We start from the raw sequence: 17,849 nt of genomic DNA on the forward strand, positions 1-17,849 counted from the left end.
TCGTGGTAGAGTTAAACTCTTTTAACCAAATCCACAAGTTAAACAAACTTATCATCCGCATAACTTTCTCCAAAAACAAAAAAAATTAAATCAAATCAAATAAACAAAAAGTCAAATCAAATCAAATAAAGAAAATTGGGTTGTTCTATAGCGGGTTGGCGCCTTATACAGGCCATGCGCCTTTGGGCTTCATGAGTGCTCTAGAGACTTGCCAAAGTCTCATAGGAAGCGGCACCACCTCCACACTCACATAGGTGGTGTCCATCAAGAATGTGTGCAGAGAACATCCCATCCCAACAAGTAGGGACTATGGACCCATTAAGAGTTTTAAACTCATCCTTACTCACTCTGCATCTTTTGTTATTACACCATAAAATGGCTTTCATGAGCGCTTTAGAGACCTACCCAAGTCTCATAGGAGATAGCACCTCCACACTCATATAGGTGGTATCCATCAAGAGTGTGTGCAGGGAACACCCCATCCCAACAGGTAGGGACTATGGATCCATTAAGAGCTTTAAGCTCATCCTTAATCACTCTGCATCTTGTACTGTCTTACACCATAGGGATGGACTCATAACTAATCTTTTCAACAAGATAGTTAATAAACATAAATTGACAGTACCATAACTCATTTCACTTGTGACTTCGTTTCCCATTAAACCTCATTCATGGGATCTCCAATCACAGAGGTTGGGTATCAATCACAGTGTCATGATTTGGGTATCAGTCCTATCCCCCTCGATGCTTCTCTCACTAGCCTTCTTGCTAGTGGTTTGGTCAAAGAATCTGCAGAATTCTTTTATGACCTCACAAAGTCCATGGACATATACCGGTCTCAATAAGCTGTCTCACAATATTGTGCACTTTCTTATTATAAATTATTTGCTCGAGCTTTGGCAGCCTGAAAATCACAATAAACACATAGGTGGAACTGTGTTAGCTTATAAAAATAAATTAACCAATAGGTTCTTAGCCATTCATCTTCAGTTCCTGCCTTCTCCAAGGCAATTAACTCTGACTCCATAGTAAACCTTGCTAAGCAATTCTTTTTAAAGGACTTCCAAGAGATAACTCCTTTAGCCAGAGTAAACACATAGCCACTAGTAGGCTTTGCTTATCTGAATCAAAAATCCAGTTAGCATCACAATATCCTTTCAATATAACAGGATAATCACAACATGACAAACCAAAATTAATTGTGCCTTTAAAGTTTCTCAACAATTTAGAGATAGCATCTCGATGCTCAATACCATGATTATGAGTATATCTACTCAATCTACTAACAATATATGTAATATATATCAAGGCATATACAGTTTGTCAAAACATCAAGCTATTAATGATTTGTGCATATTTTTCTTGCAAAACACAATCACCGTGATTCTTAACCAAATATATTTTTGAATCATATGGTGTAAACATAGGCAGATAATCAAAGTGCTCATATCTTTTAAGCATCTTTCGTGCATAATATATCTGAGATAAAATAATGTAATAATTATCTCTAATAACCTTAATGTCCAACATGACATTCGCTTTACCTATGTCTTACCTATCAAAATTAGATGCAAGAAATCTTTTAACTTCATGCACAACATCAATGTTAGTTCACAAAATAAGCAAGTCATGAATATAAACAAATAATGACACATTCATTAATGTAAAACTTGCTATGCATTTACTTGCATCATTAATCAAATATAAATTAAACAATATCACCTTGTCAAACTTTTCATGCCATTGTTTAGGAGCTTGCTTTAATCCATACCGGGGATTACTAGTCCCTTGGGCAGCTCCATATAAATCTCTTCATTGTTTAGAAAAATAACTTTGACATCGATTTGATGTCCAACAAGTTTATAAATATAAGCAATGGCAAATAACATTCCAATACATGCAATTTTAGTAATCGGAAAATAAGTATCAAATAATCAACATATGCATTTACTTGTAGCTTTTAGCTACCAAGTCTACCATGTACTTATCTATTGTATCATCCGGTTTAAGTTTCTTCTTAAACACCTATTTATAACCAATTGGTTTAGTCTTATGAGGTAACTCAACGAGTTCCCAAACATGGTTAGACATAATTTATTCCAATTTATTATTTATAGCTTTTAACCAAAAAATGCATCAACTAGAGATTTAATTGCTTCATCATAATATATTGAATAATTATCAACAATATAAGCAATAAAATCATTACCGAGATTCCTTCCATTCTAGCTCGCTTGCTTCTTTTCAATTCTTACACACCATCAACAATTTATTAGAAGCAACAGAAAATTCATGAAATAATTTTTTCTTATTTTTCAAAGGAAACACATGTTCAAGGAAAATAACATTTTTAGATTCAATAATAGTATTGTAATCTAAAACATCACTCTTGATAATAAGGAGTCTATAGCATGAACTATTACATGTAAAACCAATAAAATCACAATCATAGGTTTTAAAACCAAGTTTCCTCATTTTAGGTTTGGGTAACATAACATTTGTTAAATTCCTCCACACTTCGAGGTATTCCAAACAATGCTTATGAATGTGACAAACAAAATAATGGCTTCCCCCCACACTTTGGTGAATAGCCACTACAAAAAAAACAAGGTTTAGTAACGCTTGGAATAGAGGCGCTTTAAGAAAACATCCCCTTATAGGGACGTTTTATTGTGTAAACGACACAAAATAAAATTAGCAACACCTGCGCAGAAAAACGTCCCCTTAATTCGGGACATTCCAATAGGACATGCCCCAATTTAGTTAATAAAGTGCGCTTGGCTGGCAAGCGCCCTTAATTCGGGACGCCTGCTATCTAGGCGCCCTTAATTAGGGGCGCCTAGCTGGTAGGCGCCTCTAATTAAGTGCGTCTGGCTGGCAAGCGCCCCTAATTAAGGGCGTTTGGCTGGCAAGCGCCCTTAATTCGGGACGCCTGCTATCCAGGCGCCCTTAATTAGGGGCGACTGCTAGCTAGGCGCCCTTAATTAAGTGCGCCTGGCTGGGAAGCAACCCTAATTAAGGGCGCCTGGCTGGGAAGCGCCCTTAATTCGGGATGCCTGCTATCCAGGCGCCCTTAATTAGGGGCGCCTGCCAGCTAGGCGCCCTTAATTAAGTGTGCCTGGCTGACAAGCACCCTTAATTCGGGACGCCTACTATCCAGGCGCCCTTAATTAGGGGCACCTGCCAGCTATACGCACTTAATTAAGTGCGTTTGGCTGGCAAGCGCCCTTAATTAAGTGCGCTTGGCTGGCAAGCGCCCCTAATTATGGGCACCTGGCTTGCAAGCGCTCTTAATTCGTGACGCCTGCTATCCAAGCGCCCTTAATTAGGGGCGCCTGCCAGCTAGGCGCCTTTAATTAAGTGCACCTGGCTGGCAAGCGCCCTTAATTAGAGGCGCTTGCCATCTAGGCGCCCTTAATTAGGGGCGTCTGCCAACTAGGTGCCCTTAATTAAGTGCACCTGGCTGGCAAGCACCCTTAATTAGGGGAGTTTGCCATCTAGGCGCCCTTAATTAGAGGCGCCTGCCAGCTAGGCGCCCTTTGTTAAGGGTGCCTAGTTGGTAGGCGCCCCTAATTAGGGATACTTGCCAGCCGGCGCACTTAAATAGGGGCGCCTGGATAGTAGGCGCACCGAAATTATTTTTGTTAGTGCGTGAGCTTAATTTTCCCTTCAATATTTTCCCTCTCCCCGTACAATATCTTTAATTCAAATAAATCTTATGAAATTTTTCGTTAATTCTAACCCAACGCCCACCCACTCACCACCGAATCCCTACCTATGAACTAGTCGCACGTACGTGATGGCTGGTTGATCCCGTCTGACTAAACAACCTTGGCGGACGGAATGTGGGTTTTAGTAGCGAAAGGATATAGTTTAATTTGATGGTCGGGGTTGTAATGTAAAGTTGGTAGTTGATAGGGGTATATGGTAATCGAGTGGTCGTAGTTCAATGGGGGGAAATGATAATTAATACCCATAAAATTTACAAATTATTATTATTATTTTATTTTTTATTTTTAAATATGGGTTGGTTGCCGGTTGGTAGCCACAGGGGTGGCCAAGGAGCCATCCTGGTGCCTTGCCGCCACCCTCGACCCATTGGGGTGGCGCGCAGCCACCCTTGGCCACCCTGGGGTGCCTTGCGTGCCACTCCGCAAGTGGGGTGGCCGTCGAGCCACTCCCAGATTTTGCTGGGGGTGGCCGTGCACCACCCCCAGCCCCCAACCAAATTAATCAACGATGGCCCAAAGGCCACCCCCACCTAAGGGGTGGGACGCGGGCCACCCCATGGTGGCTAGGGGTGGCCGCACGCCACTCTCGGCCATTTCTAGGGGTGGCTTGTTGGCCACCCCCTCCGATCCCTGCCCTCATTGTTTTTTTAATATTAAAATTAATTTATATATTTAATATATTTATTTACTTTTAAATAAGAATGACATGTATTTATTGGTAATGATGTGATACACTAATGGAATCCGTTAACTACTTTGACAGAATTTAATTGATTACAGGAATTAAATTATTATTGTGGCCTATCCCGATAATTTCTGAATTAGTATTATTTTTGTTTTCATATCACATAGATGAATTTTTAATCTAGACAACCACATTAACTGATTTTGCATTTATATATTTTTTAGTTTAAGTCTCTTTTAAATGTATTTTAATTTTTGTATTTACTGTTTATTTTTATAAATAAATTTATAAGTGTTTTTTAATTTTAATATATTCATATTTTTTGTTTTTGCGAGCGGGAACTTAATTTTCCTTTTGATTCCTCAGCTCCCGCTCTAAGACTTAATTTCTCCCTCAATATATATTTTCCCTAACCTCTCCCTGAGTGGCCCGCCAGTCCCCCCTCTCTGCATCAGGATATATATATATATATCCTGATATATATTTTTGATCCCTAGCCTCTCCCCTCTCCCTCAATATATATCGATCCATATCTCTCTCTACAGCGCCAGTTGCCCCTCTCTCAATCTCGATTTTCCTATCTCTCTCTCCGGCGCCCAGTGACCCGCACGGTTGGCCAACCCACCGGCCATCTTCTCTAGTCGAAACCGGCCTGCCTCTCTCTACGTTCCTGTACTAGTGAGTCTCTCTCTGTCTCTGTTTTTCTTTGTATCTGCTGTCTCTTTAAGTTGTCGATTTAGGATTCTAATAGTCAGATTTTTGATGTATTATGATTTTTAGGAGAATTAGAGATTTTAAATCCAGCAAATTTTTCTCTGCTTTTAGGGTGTAGTTGGTTTGTTGAATGCAGTAATCACAATTTTGAAGAATCTCCGTGGTTGTCTTGTAGTGTTCTTTCAGATTTAATTCAGTTTTGATTTCACTGTGCAGTTCGTTCGTAATACCTTCTCTTTTTTTTTTTTTTCTTTTTTTAATTTTATTGTTTTTCCTTATCCTTTATTAGCATGTTCCTTTGTTTTTCCTCTTCATTGGTAGTGCCAGAATAGTCTGCTTTACTATCCAAAATTACTCGTCGAGATTGGTGCCATTTTTTGAATTTTAATTGTCTTATCCACCAGATAGATCTTATCTTTGCCATAAAATTTATCTTATCATCAGGAAATTATTAGTCAATCATCTGATTTTCGAAAAAAAAATAAGTTTTAAAGTATTTTTCTCATGATAATTAAGGTGCCACTTTCAACTAACAAAAATCTTTTCACACATACTAGCTAGAAATTTGAGATCAAATAATATTTTCATTTGGAGAAAATACTTTGCACGGATGTGTTGAAAAGGGTAGAAAAATATATAGCATCATCAATAGTGATCTACTCCATTGAAGTCCCTTTCTACTGCTAAATTTTGACTACTGTATCATTTTGAAATTTGTTTATGGGCACTAGGTAAAACAGTAAAGAAAATTTATTTTAGAGTCAAAACCAAATAAGGCAAATCTAAACTCTTAGCTAATCATCGATCTTGCAATCTAAGGAAAAGGTGTCTCAAATAATAATCAGTAAGAGTAAGACATGCCTCCCAAAAAGTTATCTGCTCCAAAAAATTAAATTCTAAGCATTTCACCATGTAACATATCAATTTCCTCAATACAAACATTGAGGACAAAGTTGTATGTGATTAACTTGTATATTTAATTTGTGTATGCATGTGTTTATTTTTTCAAAAACACTATAATATTGTAAGTCTTTATGAGTCGATTAGTTGGTGCGTAACACTTTTCCATATTCTATATAAATATAGGAGAAGATGAGGGCTCTGAGTTCACAAGACACTGCAGTAAGCTCAAGCTTGACACATGGATCAATAAATTGGGCAACTGACGACGCTTATGACAAGGTCATGGAAAATGCAGAATACACTGGCCGTTTACGAGCAATATATAATTTTTGTGAACTCTTTTAAGAGGTGGTACACTTTGTGTTTATGATATCGTTTTGGTTATTTTATTTCATATCTATGGTACAATTTTTGTTAACTCTTTAAGATGTGGTACAGTTTGTGTTTATGACATCATCATTTTGGATTTAGATGTCTTATGAGATATGAGATTGTATATATGGATTAGATATGTATTGTGAGATATATATATATATATATATATATATATATATATATATATATATATATAAAAGATTGTATGAGATTGATGAATGGAGAAAATATTTATGGATTAATTCAATATTTATGGAGAAAATACGCAATACAATATTGTATTGCGTATTGTATATCAGGAGAATATAAAAAATATATATGGATTGCATGGGAAAAATATTTTCTCTATATATTAATTATTGAAGGTGCTTTGCGGCGTAGAAGTGCTCCCATATAGAAATAGGGGCCCTTTACACCAAGCGCCCCCTTTCTTGCCCACCTGAGCGCTCCATTTTTATAATGAGGGCGCTTCCTAGGTAAGTGCCCCCATTTAAAACAGGGGGCGCTTCCTAGGCAAGCGCCCCCATTTAAAAAAGGGGCGCTTCCTAGGCAAGCGACCCCTTTTAAAAAAGGGGCGCCTCCTAGGCAAGCGACCCCTTTTAAAAAAGGGGGGCGCTTGCCTAGGAAGCGCCCTCATTCTAAAATTGGGGCGCTTGATTAGGAAGCGCCCCCTTTTTTAACTGGGGGCGTTTGCCTAGGAAGCGCCCCCTTTTTTAAATGGGGGCGTTTGCCTAGGAAGCGCCCCCATTTAAAAACGGGGGCGCTTGCCTAGAAAGTGCCCCCATTTAAAAAAGGGGGCGCTTGCCTAGGAAGTGCCCCCATTTAAAAAAGGGGCGCTTGCCTAGGAAGCGTCCCCATTTTAAAAATGGGGCGTTTTTCACAACTAAGCGCCCCCTTTTAAAAAAGGGGGCGCTTTGTTCCAAACGTCCCCTTTTTGAGGCGCTCTTTAGTAAAAAAACGTCTCAATCTTAAATTCTAGTCGCCATAAAAACCGACGTGTCCCAAGTGCCCCTAATCAAGCGTTGCGAAATCAATAGGGACATTTTTTTGGCCAAAAATGCCCCAAATAACCATGTCGCTAAACCTTGTTTTTTTTGTGGTGAGCCCAAAACTGACAATTATAGAATTCATCATTTATTCCAATATTCTAATTTCTTTTCATCCCCTTGATGTAGCCAAGATTTACATGTATAAATCTATCATGCTAAATATTAATGGAATAAACCAAATATTCACAAGAAAATAAATTTTCATTAATAGCTCACAAGTGCTTTAAGAAAAGACTTCTATGAGCTCATCTTTCTCTAAGTATGATATGTCACTTCATCTTCTTTATTTTCTGTCAATTGACAGTTCTAAAGCTGTTTTTTTTTTTTAAAATATTAATCATCACTTGTGATTTTTTAACATGATCCTTATATATTATATATATAGGGATTGCATATTTCAAGTTCTATCAAGATTTTAAAAATAAAATCTTTTTAACTAAAGCCCCAATAAATATTCAAAGTATCAAGCCCAACCAAATAATCAACTATTATTGGCTCATTTTAGTAAATACGCCAATGATATCATTCTTATGATATGATAAATTTATCATGTATCAAATGAACCTCAATAATCACATATATTTTATTCGGAATCATCATGTCAGAGAAATTTGAAAGCTGAATGGTATATATGAGGAATTACCAAATAACTTAAAGTAGTTATGCTAATCTAGCATGTCATAGCTAACATAAATGCTAGATACTATTTTTTTTTTTTGAAATAGATGAATCAATAGAAACCACCACTTATCATATACGAGATTCATGTAATTATAAAATTTTGCACCAGCTTTAATTCAATCAAGGAGCAACATCATAACTTCAATTTTTTTTTTCTCATTTTAATAAATGAGATTGTATATTATGTCTTGAAAAAAAATAAATCAAGATCTATGAATCATAATTTAAGAACTCACAGTGGAGCCAACAATTTTACCAATATCCTCCAAAATAGATTGTCGCCACTATACACCAATTAGGTGTCGTGAGAACCAATCGACTCAATACGCGCACCATATCTCCTTTTCCTAGCATATGCTTTCCTGCAAGAATCTTTAGCAAAGTAGTATTCTCTACACACAATTAGCAACGTCTATCTATTTTCTCCATCACAAAAATGAGTAATCACTCACAGTTATTATTATTAATCTACATGGATGTTTTCCAGCCAAGCTTAGCACATCATAACAAAAAAAATGCTAAGTTCTAAAAAATCCATAAAAATGCTTAACTCTTTTTATTGTAAGAATAGTAACCCAACAATAAAAGTTTATTTGACAATCAATAGATTGAGTTCAAATAATTGAAAACTCATACAATTAAAATATTTTCATTTTCAACAACTACACAAGAAATTAAATTCTTTTTCTGATAAATGAATACAAAATCTTTCCATTCAAATATTTGATTTCATCTTTCTCATATGTGAACTACATACCGCAAACTCTTATAGTATTTGCCTTCTTATAAGTTTAAATACTATTGTTATGATACTAATCAAAATATTTGTGCAACCATCATAATCAACCTTTAAGATTGTTGGAAATAATTTTGGATGGTGCACAAATTCTCATTGATATAAAATAATTACAATATGAATATTAACAATAAAATAAATACAATATAAGAGATGAAAATAGAGTATGGAAAGATCTCACAATGTGCTATAGAATCACGCAAGAGCGTTGTCCTTAAAGGTTGATTCGTGCCTCCCGGAGTGTATAACTCGGTGCGATCGGATCCTTTGACACGCAACCTCCCAGGATTAGACTATAGCGTTTATCTTCGTTAAGGACGCACTTCCAAATAACGAAGAGTAATAGAACAACCCAAACCTTTTCTTGTAGAACAACAACTCCATAATTAAAAAAATAGAAGTAACATTTATAGATATAAAAATATATATCTCAAGTGCTTTTTTTTCGTATATCACGTAGACAAAGAAAATTGGCTTAATATATATAAAGCAAGCTCACACTTTTTTCTGTCCAAAGTCTTGAAAGACTTTATGACCAAACGGTCAACAATGATTGAAGAAAAACCGTAAAAGCTTATTAACGAACAATGCCATAAAACCTTGTAAATGGTCAAAATTGTTGAAGAATTAAAACACATGGAATTGTTAATGACCAACGGTCATAAGCAATAAAAGTGAAGGGTTTAACCACTCATGGTGAAAAAACGTATAGAGAAATTACATGGTATTTAATAACCAAACGGTCACAATAATAATTTCTAAGAAACCACTAGTTGGATATTAATCAAAGAATAAAAGGGCTTAAGAAGAAAGAAAATAAAAACAATAGTTTGTAACACATATATTACAACAGAAATTACGGGTGGTTTGGTGTTAGACACCTACGTCCACCACTAGTAATACCCCTAAGGGCTACATTGTGCTTATTAACTTTATTTGTCTACAATACAAAGGTCTTTATTTATAGGGTAATGTCTAAATATAAGTTTGGTAATCAAATCCCTTTGATTTGATTACGATATCAATATATGATTACAATCAACCCATAAATAGAGAATATTTAAATATTAACATAATTATGTAATATATGAAAAATATAATATATTTTCCATATATTCTAACATATATGTTCATTTATTCTCTTAAGTTGTTATTTTCTAGGTCTCTACATCCCCCTTTTTTTTTTTTTTTTTTTTTTTTTTTTTTTTTATTGCCGGAGCCATAATGGTCACGACGTTAAGAAGTTTCTTATCAAATCCACAGAATGAAGGAATGAAACGGAGTGGACAGAATAAAATAAAAATAAAAGTGGGGGATTTGACAGAATAAAATAAAAATAAGTCACAAGTTTCTCCTGCAGAAAACCAATATCCTTGCTATATTTCCCAGTTTACATTTTTTTCTTTATCACTTGTTGACTGTGATAGATGAATAAATCTATTATTCCCTCAACTGTGAAAATACCTGAACAGAGAGATAAGAGATGTTCAACGTGCCAAACATAGGTACCCTAGCTAGACATGTATGGACAATAACTTGTGACTGATTGTGCTAAGATGTTCATAGGCTATTTAATATTTTTGACATGCATGATTCGTTTGATACTCAAAGTATCTCTAATGAACTCCTCAATGCATCCTGTTGTTGAAATAATGATAGGGTATGATATTACGTTGAAGTTTGCGAGAAAAATTAAATTACAATAGAAGAAGCAGGAGAGATTTAAATATTCATACTTTTAAAATATAATTTGATAAAATATTTTTTATTAAATTTGCAAGGTGTTACAGGTTGGGATGGTAGATCTTACTTTTTTTTTTATTTTTTTTATTTCATGGGTTCTACTTTTTTGTTGACGAGAGAATGATCAAGATAAAGATATGGTGTTTTTGAAAACCACTGATAAGTAGAGCAGGCAAGATAACATATTTTATATATGTATATATCAGCACGAGTTTTAGTAATAATGAATGTATATTGAATTAAATTTTATAAAATAAGGTTCTCCCTCCATGTCTCTCTCACATAAATAAATCTAATTAATCCAACCATGTTTTTCAAAGAAAATTTTTACAATAATAGAACTAATACTTTCCATTATTTTCTTCCTTCCAAATTTGTCAATAATATTCTTTGAAGTCATGTTCAAAAGCATAAATGAAAAATAAGAGATGTGTATCATATTTATGCCGAGTTATAAGTGGAAGAGTTGCACATTTTTAATACACAAGCGGAACTCACAATGGTAGTGCAGTCAAATGTCTTAGCACCAAGAGGTCTTTGGCCACAAGCATTACACTCTGGTTGATAAAATCTACCAAGGATGAGGCTATTCTGGTGACCTTTATATTTAAAGACTTCTAGAATTAAAATACATTGAGCATCAAGGTAACACGAATCCTTGACACTTTTATAAATGAAGCCACCTTGTGTTCGATCGCAAGCCCAACAATAGAGCGATCGCACATTGGAATCTACATTATGTAGGATGAGCGGGTGTTGGTGACACTACAAAAAAATAACTATTTTCTGACGTGGCAAACAGTACATAATTTTTGCCACGTCACTATTTTCTGACGTGGCAAAAATGCCACGTCAGAAAATATTTTTCTGACGTGTTAAAATAGCACGTCAGAAAATTCTGACATGCTATTTTTAGCACGTCAAAAAATTCTGACGCGCCAAAAATAGAGCGTCAGAAAGGAAAAAAAAAGAGAAAAAAAATTTGGGCGGATTTCTGACGCTCCAATTTGGGGCGTCAGAAAATTCTGACGTGTCAGTTGGACACATCAGAATTTTCTGACGCACCAAAAATAGAGCGTCAGAAAGAAAAAATAAAAATAAAAATAAAAATAAATAAATAAATTTGGGCGGATTTCTGACGTGTCAGTTGGACAAGTCAGAATTTTCTGACGCACCAAAAATAGAGCGTCAGAAAGAAAGAAAAAAAAAAAAAAATTTGGGCGGATTTCTGACGCTCCAATTTGGCGCGTCAGAAAATTCTTACGTGTCAGTTAGACACGTCAGAATTTTCTGACGCACCAAAAATAGAGCGTCAGAAAGAAAAAAAAAAAAAAAAAAATTTGGACGGATTTTTGAAATTTGAAACACTTCTTATTTTCCCTCAATTTTTTCCTCTTTTTATTCTTTCCTCCTCATTTATTTTCCCAACACTTTCTGATCTCTCTCCTCTCCTTTCTCTCTCCATGGCAGATCAAAGAAAGCAGAAGAAGAAAAAGAAAGGGAGAAGAGAAGCAGAAGAAAAAGAAGGGAGAAGAGAAGAAGAAGAGAAGCAAAAGAAAAAGAAGGGAGAAGAGAAGAAGAAGAAAAAGAAGGGAGATCGAAGAGAAGAAGAAGAGAAGCATGTTTCTGCGCAAAAGAAAAAAAAAAAAAAAAAAAGGAGGAGAAGAGAAGAGAAGAGAAGAAGATTTTTTTATGTTTTTAAAGATTTGTTGGGTTTGACATTTAGGTTTTTGATTTTTCAGATTGTTTTTTTTATTTCGGTTTTTGATTTTTTGATTTGGGTTTTGATTGTTTGAAGATTTTTCAGTGTGGGTTTGGGTTTTTGAAAATGGAGATCGAAAAGAAGTGAGAGAACGGAGAAAGATTTTGGAGAAAATTTTTGCAGAGATGAGAAAATTTTTTCGTTGTTTTAAACCCAACAATTTGTTGGGTTTCTCTGCACCACTTCACTGCACCAGTGGTGCAGAGAAACGAGTGGTGCAGAGAAATTCGTTTCTCTGCACCACTCAATAAATTACAAAAAAAAAAAATAAATAAATAAATTAATACATTTTTTAATTGAAAAAAAAATTCAGAAAAAATTAAAAAAAAAATTATTATTTTTAATTAATTTTTAAATTTCCTGACGTGTCAATTTTGACACGTCAAGAAATTTTTGACGTGTCAAAAAAAGACACGTCAAATTTTGTTTTTTACGTGTTAAATCCAACACGTCAAAAATTTCTGACGTGTTGGATTTAACACGTCAGAAATTTCTGACGTGCCATCTTTGGCGCGTCAGAAATTTTCCATTCCTGACGCTTATAATATTGACGCATGAAACACGTCAAAATTGCCCCGTCAGGAAGATTTACTGACGTGTCAGACCACCTGACACGTCAAAAAATCTATGTCAGTAAAAAATTGATTTTTTGTAGTGTGATGTAATTATCGCATAACCTCTTAGGGTAGTTTAGTACATCTTGTATGAATTGAGAAGTTACACTACGCACAGTTGTAAAACAAGGGCACCACTATAAATTGCATGCACTACTCACAACGCTTGACATCTAGGAATTCCTCATTTTTTAGGATTAAACTATATTGTGAATGAATCAAATATTTGATCTTATGAGAGATTGGTTTTTCATCCTCTTTTACATCAAATTTCTTAAGGGAAAAGGTTTTCCTTTTTTTTTATTTTATTTTATTTTAATTTGATTTGTCAAGCTTTCACCGCATTTTCTTCTTTTCTTATTTCCACGTACTCTATCCTTCTCTGCTAGGGATTTTTCTCTTCTTTTTGGTCTCCTTTGTTGACTTGGGTCTCTTCTCTTCCTTTGCTTACGCATGGCCCACTTGATACTCCACTTGATACTTTTCTTGCGCAATTGTTCTTCATCTTTTCACGTGTTACCACCTTTCATTTCTTTTGAGTTTTTGTTTTGGCTTGGCTTGGCTTGGCTTAAGCCTCTAGAACTTTTTTTTTCTTCTTATTTTGTCTTTTCTTTCATTGCATATGGCTTGGCTTGCTCTTATTTGGCTTCTCTTTTCTTTTCTATTTTTTATTTCTTTCTTTTCCTACAAAAGGCAATAATTTGTATTATAATATTATTTTAAGCTCACATTTAATAATTAAACATTATTTCACAACTAAATATAAAATAAAAGAATTGGTATAAAATAAAGTATAATAAAACTTACTTTAATATAGAAAATAAGCATTTTTTAAGCTAGTTATTATCAGATGACTTGAATGTTCGATCTCTTAAGGGACAGATTTTTCATCCTCTTTTAGATCATTGTCCGCAACTAAATGAATAGAATAGTCAACGGGATCACTGGTCTCACTCACCTTCATAATCCTATATGCATATCGTATGTGGACAATGTAGTCACACTTGTGATCATCATAACAATAAGCTGCATACTTTATATCGACATTTTCCAAACAGACTTTCGAGTTGTGCTTTTTGACTTGACTAAAATAGAAGGTGCAAGTGAGGGAGTGAGCATGTCCTTTAATTTTGATGGTGCCTATAAAATGAGCACAACTAGAGTGAATCCAAAGTCGACAGTTGCTGTATACATAGATAGGTATAAAATCCAATAAATTGAATTTGCTTGCTGCCTTGCCTTTAACGTAGGCTAAGGCTTTGTATTTATAATTGAGTTTGTTACAAAGAGATGGAATCAAATACTAAAGCAAATACAATTTGAAATCTATTCTATCAAGTATAATTTGAAAGCTATACAAGATAATAAGAGTTATCTATTTATCTTATTATTTGAATCTTCATCTTCATTATCTGGAAGAGAGTTGGATAAGGAGATGTCTCTAACACGTCCCCTCAAACTCAGCTGTAACGGAGTGATGTTGAGTTTGTCACGAAGAAATCCGAACCTAATTGAGGACAGTGGTTTTGTGAAAATGTCTGCTAGTTGGTCTTTGCTGGACAAAAATCTGATGGTGAGTTTCTTGTGAGCGACCATGTCACGTACAAAATGAAAATCGATCTCAATGTGTTTTGTGCGTGCATGAAAAACTGGATTCGAAGATAAATATGTGGCTCCTATGTTATCACACCACAAGGTAGGGACTTGTGTGAATTGCAGACCGAGTTCAGAACACAAAGAAAGTATCCATAGGAGTTCAGCTGCTGTGTTTGAGAGTGCTTTGTACTCGGCCTCTGTGCTAGACCGTGCGACTGTCTGTTGTTTTTTACAACTCCATGAGACCAGATTTTTTCCAAGAAATATGCAGTAACCACCGGTGGAACGACGATCATCCCGGTTGCCAGCCCAATCAGCATCTGTGTAGGCTTGAATTGAATTTGAAGGTGAGTTGTGGAACTGGAGACCAAACTGAATTGTGTGTTTGAGGTACCGAAGTAGCCGCTTCACTGATTGCCAATGAATGTCTGTAGGTTTATGCATAAACTGAGATAGTTTGTTCACACTGAAGGAGATGTCGGGTCTTGTAATACATAAATATTGAAGAGCTCCAACTGTGCTACGATATAGTGTTGGGTCTGAAAACAAACTGCCTTCAAAAGCTGAGAGATTCGTGGATGAGGCCATGGGAGAAGTTGCTGGTTTTGCCTCAGACATTTTTGTCCTCTTCAGAATGTCCAAAATGTAACGATGTTGGGATAACAGAACACCATGATAGCGGGGAATCACTTCAATGCCTAGGAAGAAATTTAATTTTCCCAAATCTTTGACAGCAAATTCAGTGTGAAGATTTTCAAGTAGCTCAGATATAGCAGCAGGTTTAGAAGAAGTAATCAGTATATCATCTACGTAAATAAGTACAAACATGGTCTACAGTTCACTCTTGAATATAAACAAAGAGGTGTCTGATTTTGACCCATAGAAGCCGAGACTCAGGAGTTTATTGCTAAGTCTGGAGAACCAAGCCTTGGGGGCTTGTTTTAAACCATATAATGCTCTTTGTAATTTGCACAGGTGAGAGGGAAATTGAGGGTGTACAAACCCAGGTGGTTGAGACATATAGACTTCCTCAGATAAATTTCCATGTAAAAAAGCATTTTGAATATCAATCTGGTGTATTGGCCAGCCAGCAGAGATAGCAACAGAGAGCACAATACGTACCGTTGTGGGTTTAATGACCGGACTGTAAGTTTCACCATAATCGATTCCAGGCTGCTGATGAAAACCTTTTGCGACAAGCCGTGATTTGTGGCGATCAATTGATCCATCCGCCTTCCTTTTCAACCGAAAGACCCATTTGCACCCAACAATGTTTTTGGCTGTCGACGGTGGAACAAGTACCCACGTTTGGTTCCTGAGAAGTGCATCAAACTCCACATTCATAGATTTCCTCCAATTTTCGTCTTTGACAGCTGATGAATAGCAAGTGGGTTCAACCAAAGATGGAGTGGATTCGGCAATGAGCGCTCGAGGAAGGGGATACCGAACAGTTCCATCTGTGAATTGTTTTGGTTTGGAGATGTTGTGTTTGGCACGAGTGATCATTTGATGATGAGAGTTGGATTGAATATTGGGTGAGGGTGATTCAGTGGGTATTGCAACTTGTGAGAGAGATGGAGGTGAGGCGATAGAAACAGAGGATGAATCTGGAAGAGATTGTGAGTAGGTGGGTGATGTGGGTGAAGATGATGTAGTGGATAAAGATGGAGTACTTGATGACGTAGGTGCAGGAAAATTTTGGTTGGACTCTAAGGCTGAATTTTGGCTGGACTCTAAGACAGAATTTTTGGGAGAGTGAGATGGGCCAACCGGAGGTATGAATTGGGCTATGGAAAATGGCCGGATCTCTTGATTTTGTGTGGGTAGTTCTGAAGGGGCCTCAATTTCACAAGGAAAAATTGATTCATTGAAGCGGACATCTCTGGAAATATAAATTCTGCCAGTGGATAAATGTAAGCATTTGTAACCCTTGTGTAAAGGACTATAACCTAGAAAAAGGCATTGAATAGATCGAGCTTGAAATTTGTTGGAATTATATGGACGAAGGTTTGGCCAACATGCACACCCGAAAGTGCGAAGAAAAGTGTAATCGGGAGAGCATTTAAAAAGAATTTCAAATGGAGAATTATTTTTAAGAACGGATGTTGGCATACGATTTATGAGGTAGCATGCAGTAGAGAAAGCATCATCCCAAAATTTTGAGGGCATTTTTGCATGAGATAATAAGGCAAGACCAGTTTCGACAATGTGTCGGTGTTTGCGTTCAATTGAACCATTTTGTTGGTGTGTGTGTGGACAAGAAACACGATGAGAGATGCCAAATTGAACAAGAATTTTATTTAATGGACGATATTCTCCACCCCAATCAGATTGAACAGATTTGATAGTAGAGTTAAAATAACATTCCACATTAGATTTGAATTTCAAGAAAATAGAGCTAACATCACTCTTACACGACATTGGATAAAGCCACGTATATTTGCTAAAAGCATCCAAAAAAGACACATAATATTTGGAGCCAGATCTAGAAAGAACTGGAGCTGGACCCCATACATCGGTGTATATTAATTCTAGAGGACACGTGGCTATGGAATGTGAAGAATGAAAGACGAGCTGCTTGCTTTTGGAACTTAGACAAGCGGGACAAGGAGACATCGATTTATTTGACGCAACTGGAAGACGAAAATTTGAGAGCACACGACGGACCACACGTAAGGCGGGATGACCTAGCCGGGAGTGCCATTGAGAAGTAGAGACTCGCTCACCAACATGGACAGATGCAGGGAGCTTATTTGCGGAATTTGAAAATTGATAGAGGCCATGTTTATTCGGGCCGTGGAGCAAGATTTTCCCGGATTTGCGATCCTTCAAAAGAAAGTAATGAGGATGGAATTCAAAAAAAGTATTAGTGTCTTTTGTGAATTTATGAACAGAGATTAAGTTTTTGGAGATAGCAGGGACATGTAAAACATTGAAAAGATCAAAGTTTTGAGATGGAGTAAAAATGCGAGTGTTTCCAATGTTTTTGATTGAAAGCCCATTACCATTGCCGACTCGGATTTGATCAGACCCCTTGTATTCATCAGCTGTGAGATTCAGATTGTCAATGTCTGAAGTGAGATGATGGGTAGCACCGGAGTCAGGGTACCAAGCAGGATCCATTCCACCGGAAGGAGCGGTGTAGTATGCATGTAATGAGTTGGACTGATCTCTGTGAAGATCTCTGGGATATGCTTGAT

This window comes from Corylus avellana, chromosome 4 (assembly GCF_965113065.1).
Source record: "Corylus avellana chromosome 4, dhCorAvel1.hap1.2, whole genome shotgun sequence".
Classification (NCBI taxonomy): Eukaryota; Viridiplantae; Streptophyta; class Magnoliopsida; order Fagales; family Betulaceae; genus Corylus; species Corylus avellana.